The sequence below is a fragment of the Lithobates pipiens genome, unplaced genomic scaffold (genome assembly GCF_037356315.1).
Source record: "Lithobates pipiens isolate NorthernLeopardFrog02 unplaced genomic scaffold, aLitPip1_a1.2 Scaffold_18, whole genome shotgun sequence".
Lineage (NCBI taxonomy): Eukaryota > Metazoa > Chordata > Amphibia > Anura > Ranidae > Lithobates > Lithobates pipiens.
The window spans coordinates 573485806-573501435 of NW_027507758.1; the positions used below are offsets into that span (position 1 = coordinate 573485806).

Genomic DNA, 15630 nt, shown 5'->3' on the forward strand with positions numbered 1-15630 from the left:
TTGCTGCTTCAGGACCTGGAAGACTTGCCGTGATAAAAGGAACTATGAATTCTGCTGTCTACCAAGAGATCCTGAAGGAGAATGTCCGACCATCTGTTCGTGTACTCAAGCTGAAACGAACTTGGGTTCTGCAGCAGGACAATGATCCTAAACACACCAGCAAGTCCACCACCGAATGGCTGAAGAAAAACAAAATGAAGACTTTGGAGTGGCCTAGCCAAAGTCCTGACCTGAATCCTATTGAGATGTTGTGGTATGACCTTAAAAAGGCCGTTCATGCTCGAAAACCCTCTAATGTAACTGAATTAGGACAATTCTGCAAAGATGAGTGGGCCAAAATTCCTCCAGGACGCTGTAAAAGCCTCATTGCACGTTATCGCAAACGCTTGGTTGCAGTTGTTGCTGCTAAGGGTGGCCCAACCAGTTATTAGGTTTAGGGGGCAATCACTTTTTCACACAGGGCCATGATGGCTTGGATTTTTTTTCACCTTTAATAATAAACACCTTCATTTACAAATTGCATTTTGTGTTTACTTGTGTTGTCCTTGACTATTGTTTAAATTGGTTTGATGTTCCGAAACACTTAAGTGTGACAAACATGCAAAGGAACAGGAAATGAGGAAGGGGGCAAACACTTTTTCACACCACTGTATGTCCATCTTCCATCCGACTGCCCTTGCTGGCATGGCTTATTGCTATTTATGAGGTAAACTCTACCCCCTGCCAGCCTACTCCTGGAGATTGGTCAAGGCTTCATAAATTAGGGTTACCAGACATCCCCGGTATCCGAGGACAGCCCCCGGAATGAGGACACTGTCCCCGGAGGAACTCTGTCCTCAGTTTTGTCCCCGGATTCAGGGTTGATCCTGGGCAGGTGCACCACGAGCTGAGGCAGAGGCGGGATGCCCAGGGCCGGTCCTACCATGGGTTACGCTGGGCTGTCTTGGATGGGAGGGTCAAGCACCACTGGATTATATAGAGCAGGGATCTCCCGCTTCCTCTGCTTTCAGACAAAGTCCCACCTCCTAGGCTGGCTCCTATGATAGGCAGTACATTGGTGCTGGACTGCATTGATAGACACTGGTAAGGCTGAGCTGAACAGGCAGTGTTGAGGGGCACTGAACAGGCTGCATTGAGGAGCACTGAACAGGCTGAGCTGATGGGCACTGAACAGTTTGCATTGATGGGCACTGGTAAGGCTGAGCTCCTGGGCACTGAACAGGCTGCATTGGTGGACACTGGTAAAGCGGAGCTGCTGGGCACTGAACAGGCAGCATAGAGGGGCACTGAACAGGCTGCATTGAGGAGCACTGAACAGGCTGAGCTGATGGTCACTGAACAGTTTGCCTTGATGGGCACTGGTGAGGCTGAGCTGCTGGACACTGAACAGGCTGCACTGATGGGCACTGAACAAGCTGCACTGATGGGCACTGAACAGGCTGAGCTGATGGGCACTGAACAGGCTGAGCTGATGGGCACTAATCAGGCTAATTTAATGGGCAGAAAGATAAAAGGACTGAACATCAAAGAAAAAATTAAAATAGTGTAAAAAAAAAATAAGGAACACAATTTGACTACTGGATACCAGTCTTGCTTAACGCTTTCATGCCTAAGCCTAATTCTGCCATTTGTTGCTTACAAGTGGGACGGGAGGCCCAGGAAGAGCGGCGTAAGGCGATGGGAGGGGGGACTTCCCCTTCCGCTCCTTAGAATAACAGCCAAGCAGCTTTTAGCAGCCATCACCCCAGTGTAACCCCACCCAGCCGAGGCCGCATATGTGCGTATGGTCAGCACTAAGGGGCTTGAAACAAAAGAACAAGCCGCTGCTCCAGGTGAGTGTAATGATCCACAGAGCTGGAATGGCTGGCTGCTAGCCCTGACTCACAACTGTGAGCATATGAACAAGGAGAGGAAGAAATGGCTGCATACCATCGTCCACCCAATGGATTTATTAAATATACAGTAACTGCCACCCGGACCACGACAGAGACAGGAGAGGTGACGCGTTTCACACAGACATTGTGCTTCTTCAAAGGAGAAGCTAACATTAGTGTGTTATAAATAATTGGCAATTTTTTTTTTTTCATGAGATACCGTTTTTACCGTTTTTAACCTGTTGTTTTTCTTTTCATCTCAGTACTGCTCATACCCTCCAGCCTCTTTCAGAAACTGTCTGTCTACATGCACTTGCTCAAATGTCAGCTGCACATCATTACTGTGGACCAGATTCCTTATAGTGGGAATGGTGGACCATGTGCCTTTTTGTTTTACTACCCTGTGATGTCCACACTGGGTCTTTGTGCTTCTATATGGAATGCAGGTAGATCATGGCTGGTGGGAGGGGCTGCACATAGCTTCCTGAAAAGGGCAGATTACCCTAGGTGTAGACAGCATTCCTCCAACCTGTAGGTGGCACTGTGCCATTGTTACAGGTGGAAAGGAGTTTAAAGTAATTGTCCCTAATAGACTCCATGAGTCTTCTCAGGGAAGACAGCTGTCTGATTGGACACTGAAATCCCTCGAGATCTCAAGCAGCGATCTTGGCATGGGAACTTATAAACATGGTCTGGAAAAAAACTTCTGCACCAGCCTGTCTTAACCTTTTCAACACGGAGGAACCCTTGAAATAACTTTCCCGGTTTCAGGGAACCGCTGAGCAAAAATGACTATACATACATGATACTGTACATTAGTGTGATGGTCAGTGGGAAGAACTCCCTTTACACTTGTGGTCATTGGGAAGAATTACCACATTACAGATAGCTAAAAGACCATTGGCGTCAGTGGGAAATTCTGAGAGGCAGAAAATTCTTATTGCTCAAGGGACCCCTACCAACCTCCGAATTAACCCTAGGGTTCCATGGAACCCTAGATGAGAAACCCTGTTCTGTTTTTAGTTCATATACATTAAAGTACATGTTTAGGCTGGCCGGCTGCATCAAAGTAATCCCTCTCTGGCCGGACCTACACCTGTAGCTCTCCTACAACTTGTGTTTATTTGCCCCATATTGGCACTTTATCCATTGGAGCATTTGCAGCTTTACATTTGTTGGAGCAGTCGACTCTCTCTCATTTAAAGCGGGAGTCCGCCGGGACTCCGCGTTTTTTTTTTTTTTAAGTCAGCAGCTACAAATACTGCAGCTGCTGACTTTTAAAATAGTGACACTTACCTGTCCAGCGCGCCCGCAATGTCGGCACCCGAAGCCAATCTGTAGATCATCACTCGAGTGCTGCCGCCGCCATCTTGGGTATGGGAATCAGGAAATGGAGCCTTTCGGCTTCATTTCCCGGTTCCCTACTGCGCATGCGCGAGCCGCGCTGCGCAATGAGGACGGTCCCCGCTGCCTCTGGGATCTGTGTGTTTCCCAGCAGACAGCGGGGCACTTGCGGAAGGGGGCGGGGCACTTGCGGAAAGGGGCGTAATCTACGCCCCTTTCCGCAGAGAGCTAGCCCAGAAGTGGGTGCAGTTACCTGGATTATCCAGGTAACTGCACCCCCCTCCCCCCTGAAAGGTGCCAATTGTGGCGCCAGAGGGGGGGAGGATTCCGATGAGCGGAAGGTCCATTTTAGGGTGGACCTCCGCTTTAATATAAACTCAGTTTTATAGCTTCAGATATTAATTACCACTTATAAATAGACTGCAATCAAGCTCCCACAGCCTCCTCTTTTTATCTTTTCCCAGATTATTTAAGGCACAGAAAAAAACCTTCATAATTACCACATGTTACACCACATTTTCATCTTGGCTCTGCAATCTACATCTGGAACTGGAATGTCCAGCCTAAAACAAGGTCCACTTTTATCTGCTGTCATTTGCAGCCTCCTCTCAAGTTGGGTTCTACATCAAAGAATGGAAGGTTTAATAAGCTGGGAGGAAGTCTTGGATCTGGCTGTTATGTAATACATAGTGAGGATAAGAAGGTGTCTGAAGTACTGTCATTTATTACCTGAAGACCAGGGACACCAAAAAGTGATATTTTACTTATAGGTTGTGCCTGGAGGGCTGAGTTAGCTCATGGTTTCCTTTTTGTCTTTAATATTCCAAATGCTCCATGCCAGAGTTCCTAACAGCGACAGCCTTCTAGTTCCATAAGGAGGCTCTGAGATTGGTGGCAGTTCTAAAGCTGTCTTCAGATACCCTTACTGAAAGACCACTGTAGGAAGACCATAACCAAATTGTAGGCAGGTGCAGGTACTTGCCTGTAGGTTGCAATGTGCTATTGCTAAAGAGGAAGGGCAATCTATAAGGGAGAGACTCCATTAGTCCTCTGTAGGGAAGTAGGCATCTGAATTAATGCACAAGGGAAGGAGCCTGGAGTGCTGAGTCAGCCCATGGTTTCTTTTATGTCTTGTATATTCCAAAAGCTCCATGCCAGAGTCCCCAGATAGAGATACCCTTACTGAAAGACCACTGTATGATGACCATAAACAAATTGTAGGCAGGTGCAGGTACAGGCCTGTAGATGGCACTGTGTCATTGCTACAGAGGAAAAGGAGTCTTTAAGGGAAGTTTGACCCTTGAAAACTCCATTAGTCCTCTCTAGGGAGGTAGGCATCTGAACTAATGCACGAGGTAGCCTGGAGTGCTGAGTCAGCCCATGGTTTCTTTTATGTCTTGGATATTCCAAAAGCTCCATGCCAGAGTCCCTAACAAAGATAGCCTTCTAGTTTCTTAAGGAGCCCCTCAGACTGATGGCAGTATTGCCTTATAGGCTGAGGATTGCAAATCATACTTATAAACAACAGAATTGCTTTTAATTATTTAGACATCTATGGATACCCTTACTGAAAGACCACTGTTATAAGACCAGAACCAAATTGTAGGCAGGTGCAGGTACAGGCCTGTAGGTGGCACTGTGTCATTGCTAAAGAGGAAGAGGAGTCTTTAAGGGAAGTTTGCCCCTTAAAAACTCCATTAGTCTTCTCTAGGAGGGTAGTCATCTGAACTTATGCTTGAGAGAGCCTGGAGTGCTGAGTCAGTCCATGGCTTCTTTTATGTCTTGGATATTCCAAAAGCTCCCTGCCAGAATTCCTTACAGCAGTCTTCTAGATCCATAACGAGCCCCTCAGATTGATGGCGGTTCTCAGTACTGCTATATAGGAAAGGCTTAGGATTGCAAATGATACTGATAATCAGCAGAATTGCTTTAAATTATTGGGTCATCTATGGATACCCTTACTGAAAGATCACTGTACGAAGACCATAATCAAATTGTAGGCAGGTATAGGTACTGGCCTGTAGATGGCACTTGTCATTGCTACAGAGGAAGAGGAGTATAAAGGAAGTTTGTCCACTTATAGCAGCCATTCTCAACCTGGGTTCCTCCAGGATTGGCTCGGGGTGCCTTGAGCTGTGGCCATCTGATGGTGCCTGCATAGTTCCAGGTCCAACATCACTTGCCAGTGCCAGGGGCATGACTGAAAGGGCATCATTCTGACCACCCCTATAAGGGGAACAATCTTCCCACCACCACCAATGTAAGAGGCATCTTCCCAATTACCCCAATTAGACTAATCTTACCAGGGGTTCCCTGAAACCTTACAATTATTTCAAGGGTTCCTGTAGGCTAAAATGGCTGAGAAGGGTTAAGTCTATCTTAGAGACTCCATTAGTTCTCTCTTGAAAGGTAGGCTGAATCTGAATTGATGCTTGAGAGAGCTGAAGTGGCCATCTTTACAGGGTTGAAGAAAGTAGGTTTATTTTATTGGCATTGTTATCGTAAGGTATTTATGTTGGTGTAAATGATCTCGTTCCTGGGTAGGTGGCTGTTACACCTCAGAGGATCTCCGCAGTCATCTGGGCTTGTAGTGTAATGCAAGATGGTTTGAAATTTAAGCACCATACCACTGCTAAGAGACTCATGGGCTGTAGAAATGTTGTATTTCATTTGGAAATCAAGGTCCCAGAGTCTGGAGGAAGAGTGGTGAGGCACAGGATCCAAGTTGCATGAAGTCCAGTGTGAGGTTTTCACAGTCAGTGATGATTTGGGGAGCCATGCCAACTGCTGGTCTTGGTCTGTGTTTTATCATGTCCAAAGTTAGTGCAGCCCTCTACCAAGAAATTCTAGAGTACTTCAGGCTTCCCTCCGCTGACCAGCATTATGGAGATACACATTTTATTTTCCATCAGGTCTTGGCACCTGCCCACATTGCCAAAAGAACTGGTTTAATGATCATGGTATCACTGTGCATGATTGTCCAGCAAACTTGCCTGACCTAAACCCAATAGAGAATCTGTGGGGTATTGTCAGGAGCAAGATGAGAGACACCAGACCTAACAATGCAGACTAGCTGAAAGCCTCTATTAAAGCAACCTGGGCTTCCATAACACCTCAGCAGTGCCATATGCTGATCGCCTCCACGCCACTCCGAATTGATGCAGAAATTCATGCAAAAGGAGCCCTGACCAAGTATTGAGTGCATACCATACTCTACATGGACATATTTTTCAGTAGGCCAACATCTCTGGATTAAAAATCCTTTTTTTATTGGTCTTATGTAACATTCTAATTTTCTGAGATACAGAATTTTGTGTTTTTACTAGCTGTAAGCCATAATCATCAAAAAAAAAAAAAAAAAGAAATGCCTGAAATATATCACTTTGCGTGTATCGCATCTATATAAAATATATGAGTTTCACTTTTTGAATTGAATTTTTGAAATAAATTAACTTTTTGATGATATTCTAATTTTATGAGATGCATCTGTATAATGTACCGTACACCACAGGAGTGAACATAAAGTTAGGTAAGAGTATGTAAGGTTCTGCACCGTGTAAAGAGTAAAACTGTTGTGAGTATGCTCTATACAGCACAGAGTACAAATGGGATTGGCCAGAGTATGTCAGGTACAACAGAGTGTACAGAGTGGGGTATGTAATATAATGCTCAGTGTACAGAATGGGGAAGCCTGGCGTGTGTCACATACAGCACAGTATAGACATTGGCATGGTTTGATGTTTATATTGTATCTGTAGAGTAAGGTTTTGGATATTCAGCTTTCAAGTTGCAATATTTATTATTAGGGGTAACTATAGCCTTAGAATATATAATATACATGACAGGAGTCAACATGTAGTTGTGTGAAATATGTAATGTACTGCACAATTTAATAAATAAAACTGTTCTTATTATGCTCTATACAGCACAGAGTACAAAGTGGGGTGGCCCAGAGTATGTCAGGTACAACTGAATGCACAGACAGGGGTATGTAAAGTAATATATAGTGTAATGCACAAACGTGGGAAGCCTGGAGTATGTCACATACAGCATAGTATAGAAATTGGCATGGTTTGAAGAATATACTTGCAGAATAATGGGGTCAATTCACTAAGAGTTAAATAACGGCCAAAAAAATGTAGTAAAATAACACTTGCAATAAATCAGTTTTGAAAGTGCAATTTACTAAGAATTTTGTGTTAAACACCGAATGCGGTATTTGCTTAATTTAGTGGTAATTACCGCCTTATTTAAGGTGGTAACTTATTGCATTGAGTGGGTTTCCCACTGAGAGTTGAATGTAAAAAAACCTATTTAAAATGATGAAAAGCAGCACGGGGTCCCCCCCCCCCAGTCCATACAAGAATGGACCCACTCTCCATATTGAGGGTATGTGGTCTGGTATGGTTCAGGAGGGGGGGGGGGGTGCTTGCTCACCCCCCCCCTTTCCTGACCTGCCAGGCTGCATGCTCAGATAAGGGTTTGGTATGGATTTTGGGGGGATCCCACGACTTAAAAAAAATAAATAATTGTCATGAACAGTTTTCTCCAATCACATCTGATCCTGATGTAATCACAAGCTGGTTATTACCTTTTCTTTCCTCACAATAATAGCGTGAGGAAGGGAGAAGAGAGACGATAACTGACTTGTGTTAAAGGGACATCAACACTGATAACCAGGGCACAGATTATCAGTGCAATCCCACCAGTGCTGCCAATCAGTGTCACTTATCAGTGTTGCCTACCAGTGCCACCTACCAGTGCCACCTATCAGTGCCATCTCTCAGACCCCTTCAGTGCTGCCTATCAGAGCCCATCAGTGTCACCTATCAGTGCCCATCAGTACCACCTATCAGCGCCCACCAGTACTGCCTCATCAGTGCCTATCAGTGCCACCTATCAGAGCCCATCAGTGCCACCTCATCTGCGCCCATCAGTGTGACCTATCCGTGCCAATCATTGCAGCCAATCAGTGTCCATCAGTGCAGCCTCATCGGCGCACATCAGTGATGGAAAAAAATGACCTGTTTGCAAAATTTTATGCATTTCCTTTATCAGGTAAGTGGTGAAACCGAGACTTAACTACCTGCTTTTAACACCCACCCACATGTGTTAAAGAGCCCTTAGACAAATTTTACCATATGTAGCAAGGCCTCTGGCCTTTTCCAGTCTAATGAGGACCTCCAAGGCCAAAGACAGCAGACATCCTTCAATATGTGGTGGGTTGTGAGGCATAGTGGGTGCAAAGATGGTGAAAGTCATTGGGCGCCAGACACTTCTTGGATGTAAAAGAGGTTTCATTTCCTTTGAGAGTTCCTTTTGTATTTTTGGGGGGGGGGGGTTAGGGCCAGAACACCCTTAAGTAGTTATAGATTCAATTGGCAGACTCCAAGACTTCAATAGGAGGATAGCCATGCAGGGAAAGGCCCTGCACATGCAGGAATGCTGTCTATTATGGCAACAGTCCTTTAACAGTTCCTAACTCAAACGGAACAGTTGTTTCAGCTCCACTGCCTCTTGTAAGTCTTCAACACTGAGCTCCCAGCCTGTCACTAGACCCTCTGATTTCCTGACTCTGAATCCCTTGAGCTCCTCCAAGGTTGGCGGTGGTATCCCCTCAAGCATAATCCCCCTTTCCCTGCTGGGGAATAGCCAATCTCCGGCCTAGCAGTCTGGGGCTTATGAAACACATCCACCCAGACAGCCGTCCAGGTGGCACAGAACACCTGACCTCACCTGAATATATAGGTTCTCCCAGCAGGCCAAGGGATTCAAGAAAACCCCTGCCCATTGGCTGAGATACCCCATATACCCATAACCTGACCTTGGGTTGCCTTTCTCATATCTAGTACCACCAAGCTCCCGGCCACCTAGTGGTAGAAGAGAAAAGTGCAACAAAGCCAAACTTAGGGAGAAATCAATATATCTCTATCAATCGACCAAGATGACTACTCTTGACAAGTAAATTTGTGAGGAGCTCCCTGACTAATCCCCAGGGTGCTACACATAAAAATGTCAAAAACACCAAAAAGTTGTTCTATCACTTAAATGTTGCAATATTTTTTAAAAAAGTAAATGATTATAATGAACAAAAAGAAAAATCTCCACGTGGAACAAAAAAAATAATTCAAATATTTTATTTTTCCAGCCATTCTCCTTCAGTATACTTTTAGTAACTCTCAAGTAGTTGGCAAATCACTTTACTGTAGCTTTAAAAAAAAAACTTTGAAATAGTTGTTAAAGCACTTTCTGAGAAGTGATGTTATTGTCATCCCCGTGCGCCCTCTGCTGGTGGTCTGCAGGCAGTGCAGCTCCTGCAGAGGGATGCACACTGACTATTCCAGAAAGCTCTGCAGACACACTGCTGGTACATTCCTGGCTGATGAGTCAGGATCAGTGAGAGAAGAGGGAGCTCTATATATACTGTCAGCATCTCAGGACTTGCTGCACATCCAGCTGACTGCCAGGAGCTCACACTGCACAGACAGCCCCAGGTAAGGTCCCTCTTCTAGTAATAAGATGATCCTACTGATGACATGAATTACTTTCAAGTCTCATTTTATTTCAGAAATCATTATGCATTCAGGGTTTGTAAATATCTGTTTATTTTATTTTCATAAAACCATAATATTTGCAGTGTGCATGCTAATTATTGCAAAACAGTTATTATAGAGGAGACTCGGCGCATACAAAATATGCATTGTACATACAGCTGGGATTTAGGATTAGATTTGGGGGTCTGGGATTCCTTTTAGGAAAATCGCACCTCCAGGGGCACTTTTTTTCTCCAATGACCTCTGAGAATTTATATATATATATATATATATATTTATATATATATATATATATATATATATATATATATATATATATATATATATATATATATATATATATATATATATATATATATATTATTGTAAAACTGTCGGGGCTAAATAAATCCTGTATAATATATATATATATATATATATATATATATATATATATATATGATTTTTTTTTTAATAATGATATATTTGCTAAACTGGATTAAGAACTGTGGATTCTGCTTTTCAAATATTATTATTTATTTAATTACAGGTATTATATATAGCACCAGCAATATGTTTAGTGCTCTGCATACTGTACATTTGCATAAGTCCCTGCCCTCAAGGAGCATACAGTCTAAGGTCCCTAGTGCATATTCATACATACATTCTTAGGCCAATTTTAGATGGGAATCGGTTAACCTACCATGTCTTTGGAGTGTGGGAGGAAATCGGAGTACCCGGAGGAAACCCATGCCAGGACAAGGGAGAATATGCAAACTCCAGGCAGATGTTATCATTATACTGTACTAACAATGTTTAATAACCTGGTGCAGTCACAAAGGATTTATACAATGTAAACAATAAAACAAAGGGTTGGATTGCTTTGCTAGGAAGAGATTACATTCTAATTGAAAGGAAGGGACCTCAGGCAGGCTTCTTAAATTGTATTTTAGTCATAGTTGGGGCCAGTGACGGCGGGTGCTCAAAATGTTTGTGGGGGACGCAAAGAAACGGAAACATACTGAATCCCCCCATCAATTGCAGCCTTGCTGTGCCCATCAAATGCAGCCACTGTGCCCATCAAATGCAGCCACTGTGCCCATCATATGTAGCCACTTGTGCCCATCATATGCAGCCACTTGTGCCCCATAATATGCAGCCACTTGTGCCCGCCATATGCAGCCACTTGTGCCCAATATATGCAGCCACTTATGCCAATCAATTGCAGCCACTTGTGCCCATCATATGCAGCCACTTGTGCCAATCAAATGCAGCCACTTATGCTCATCATATGCAGCCACTTGTGCCCATCATATGCAGCCACTTGTGCCTATCATAGACAGCCACTTGTGCCCATCATATGCAGCCACTTGTGCCCATCATATGCAGCCACTTGTGCCCATCATATGCAACCATTTGTGTCCGTCAAATGCAGGCACTTGTGCCCATCATATGCAGCCACTTGTGCCCATCATATGCAGCCATTTGTGCCCATCATATGCAGCCATTTGTGCCCATCAAATGCAGCCACTTGTGCCCATCAAATGCAGCCACTTGTACCAATCAAATGCAGTCACTTGTGCCAATCAAATGCAGCCACTTGTGCCCATCATATGCAGCCACTTGTGCCAATCAAATGCAGCCACTTTTGCCCGTCATATGCAGCCATTTGTGCCCATCAAATGCAGCCACTTGTGCCCATCATATGCAGCCACTTGTGCCCATCATATGCAGCCACTTGTGCCAATAAAAGGCCAGGCTTTGCTGTCCCTTCACTAACCCCCCCCCCCCCACGGCCGGTCCGGTGGAACTTACCGCTCATGTGGCGGGGCTCTGCTCCTCTCCTGGAGTGATGAGGCTCTCCTCGGTGGTTCTCCTCCTCGGCGGGAATCGGCGGCTCTCCTCGGTGGGAAGCGGCGGCTCTCCTCCTAGGTGGGAAGCGGTCGGCTCTCCTCCTGGGCTGGAAGTGGTGGCTCTCCTCCTGGGCAGGAAGCGGTGGCTGCGGCTCCTGTGTCCGCTCGGCTCCTCAGGCTTCCTCTGCCATGTCTCCTCTTCCGCCAAAGGGTTAGGCATCCAATAGGATCGCCTAATGCTTTGGTCAATTGGGAGACAGGTCTCACTGACTTGCCTGCTAATTGGCAGGGAGGAACATTAGTGTGAAAATAGCAAAAATTAATTTGCTATGCCACACAACAGGGTGGGATTGAGATGCAGTGCTCTGTGCCCCGAGTCCACCCTATTTTGAAGCCTATTAGAGCCTCTGGTTCTAATCATGCGCTTCAAAATACACACCCCACCATAGTATTTTGCCGATCCCCGCCATAGTATTACATGTGTCTGACGCCCTGAAAGGGGTTGGGCACATAAATAGGGAGGGCGGTGGGGGTGTTGGGGGGGGGGGTGGCGCTAATGCGCCCACAATGCACGGGCCACCACTGGTTGGGGCTTGGTATACAGAGTCATTCCCTGGTGTCATATATGTTTGGATACTGCAACAATGAGATCTTCCTGACATAATTCCAGAGCCCAGCTCCTCCTGTTATAATCTCTATAATATGAATTGAATAACAGAAAATCCAGCAGGTATGGTGGGAGCCCCTCATAATGGACACAGCGGGTGTGCAGAACTAGGAGCTCAGCACAGGGATGGTGGGAGCCCCTCATAATTGACACAGCATATGTGCAGGCTTTCAAACTCAGCACAGGGATGGAGGGAACCCCTCATAATGGATACAGCAGGTGTACAGACCCAGGAACTCAGCACAGGGGTGGTGGGAACCCCTCATAATGGGCACAGCAGGTGTACAGACCCAGAAACTAAGCACAGGGATGGTGGGAACCCCTCATAATGGGCCTAGCAGGTGTGCAGACCTGGGAACTCAGCACAGGGATAGCGGGAACCCCTCATAATGGGCACAACAGGTATATAGACCCAGAAACTCAGAACAGAGATGGTAGGAACCCCTCACAATGGGCCAGACAGGTGTACAGACCTGGAAACTAAGCACATGGATGGTGGGGAACCCCTCATAATGAGCACAGCAGGTGTACAGATGAAGGAACTCAGAACAGGGATGGTGGAAACCCCTCTTAATGAGCACATCAGAAGTGCAGTGCAGGGATGGTGGGAACCCCTCATAATGGGCACAACAGGCATGCAGACCCAGGAGCTCAGCACAGGGATGGTGAAAACCTTTCATAATGGACACAGCAAGTGTTCAGACCCAGGAACTCAGCACAGGGATGGTGGAAACCTCTCATATTGGGCACTGCAGGTGTGCATACCCAGAAACTCAGCACAGGGATGCTGAAAAGCCTCATAATGGGCACCGCAGGTGTGCATACCCAAGAACTCAGCACAGGAATGGTGGAAACCCCTCATAATGGACACAGCAGGTGTGCAGAACCAGGAACTCAGCACAGGGATGATGGAAACCCCTCATAATGGGTAACGCAGGTGTGCAGACTTGGGAACCCCTAGCATAGGTCTCACCAATAGAGTCCCCAAGATAGACAACACAATCAGGGGTTTAAGTCTCTAGCATCCTCCAAACAATTAAATATCCTTTCATTAGTACAGAGAAAAAGATCAAAAAGCCAGAATATCATTACCGAATGGTAAAGGATAAATGGAAATAAGCTTAGATTTATAATAGTCCTCATCTATTATCACTAATTTATCTCTTTCCTAACTGAGGTTTCTGACCTTCTGACAATCGTTTCTATTCAACACACTTTGATTGCATAACTCTATGTGCAACAACTGTATTGTGTAGCGATCTACCTGATTGGATAAAAATTGGATGGAGCGTTTAGTTATTACATTGTTGCTGATGAGGATAAGCTCAACAGGATCTAAATAGCTTATTTCAATGTATTCAGCGTTTCTTAGATTTCAAATGTTATCAGTATTATGCTTTTCAAGGAGGGATATCGGTATCTGTTACTATTTCCTGTTACTAGGCTAGGATTGAATGATACTGCAACTAATATACCGCAATGCACTGAGATATTTATAGTATCACCTGTTATGTAATATGCATAAGCAAGACGCTGTATACTCAGACATAGATATTACCCAATGTATAATTCTGATTTCATTGTAGAAGGGGGTGGGGGTGAGATGACCCTCTCCTGACAGCACTTACATCAAGTCACACAGCAGCACCTGGGAAGCAAGGAATCCTGAGCTTGCAAAAAAGTCAAAGTACATCTAAGGCCCCTTTCACACAGACGATCCGTTCAGGTCCGCCTGTCAGTTTTTCAGGCGGACCTGAACGGATGCTCCATAGAGGTCTATGGAGCGTCGGATGTCAGCGGTGACAAGTCCGTTGACATCCGACCCGCTCCGATCCGAAAAAGTGTGACGGATGAAAAAGCTATTTTTCCATCCGTCATCGGATCGGGTGACGACGGACACTGCGCTCCGTCGTCACCCGATCTCCCATAGGGGAGAGCGGCGCTGTGACAGGTCCATCCCTGCGCAGTGTGCAGAGACAGACCTATCATCTTCCTGCTCAGCGGAGATCGCTCTGGCGATCCCCGCTGAGCAAGCGGATATCCGTGGGGCGGATCAGCACTGATCCGCCCCGTGTGAAAGGACCCTAAAGGTTACTGTGTGATAATCAAAACAAATACCCAACCAGTTACTATGTGATGCACAAGCTTCATAATTTAATAAAAACTTCTATTACCATTCGTTCTGAGCCAAATCCTCCATCATTTGTGTCTCACACGCTCCCCCTCCCAGGCACTGCAGCTCACAGTGGGAGGGTCTCAGCAGCAGAGCCAGTACTGTCAATCCAGAAAGCAGTGGGTGGGAATAGTTGTGGCCAAGTGCTGATTGACAAACCACAGGCTTGTATATCAGCAGTGGCAATGCTGATAGCCACACCCACTGTAATAGCTTCCAGTCCTATTGTAATGCAAGCAGCTTCAGCCTACATGTAAGTGGCAACTCTCCTCTGAATTCAAGGCAACAGCCCTATTGCCAGCCTATCATAGGAAGCTGCATTATGCCGCGTACACACGGGCGGACTGTATGGCGTACTTAGTCCGTCGAAACACATTTCAGCGGACAGTCCGCTCGTGTGTGGGCTTCAGCGGACTTTTTCAGCGTGCAGTCTGGCGTACAAAGAATTTCGGATTTTTCGAAATTCTGTCCGTCGTACTTTGGTTTCAGCGGACAATCCGCTCATCAGTATGCTAGTTCGACGGACTAAGAATGGCGCATGCCCAGAAAGGATTTACACGGCGGAAGGGTGCTTTGCTGTGTATTGGACTTCCTATTTCTAGTCCCGTCGTACGTGCTGTACACGTCATCGCGCAAGCTTTCGACGGACTGTTTGGGTATCCGTGTGTGGTCAAGTCCGTTCAGTCGAAAGTACGACGGACTGTCCGTCGGATTGTATGACGAACTAAGTACGTCATACAGTCCGCCCGTGTGTACGCGGCATTAGGTGGACTTTACTGGGAGAATTAACAGGTATTTGTGGGACTTTGCAGGGGGACAAAAAGAAAACTGTAATGGCAGATGCACTGATTATTAAATGCCTGTGCACATAGTTTATGGGGGGAGCCATTGTTCTTTTTTTATAGTAGCTTTCCATTCTTAAAGTGAAATTGTGCTCAGGTTATACTGTACACACTAAAGTATCTCTATATTCTGAACAAGCAGCAAATACAATTCAAAATATGCCCTCAATTACCTGTGTAGCTGTAATTATTGTGGAGAAACGCATCTTCAAATTTCACAAGCCTTGCCCAACCTGGTCCCAACACATAGACAAGGCAATTTGCATTGAGTCTTATAAATTCACAGCATTAATCAGTAGCCATGATATAATGCAGGCACTAGTGTGAATGAGACCTAAGGCTCA

At 45.5% G+C, this 15630-nt stretch overlaps 1 protein-coding gene across 1 annotated transcript in view; it reads left to right on the forward strand.

Moving 5' to 3' along the window:
• The first annotated feature begins 9545 nt into the window (after positions 1-9545).
• Positions 9546-15630, forward strand: part of CLU (clusterin) — a 68578-nt gene continuing 62493 nt past the window's right edge. Inside the window, exon 1 of the mRNA XM_077489043.1 lies at positions 9546-9712. The gene's annotated coding sequence lies outside the window, so the exon portion shown is untranslated. The remainder of the gene's footprint in view (positions 9713-15630) is intronic.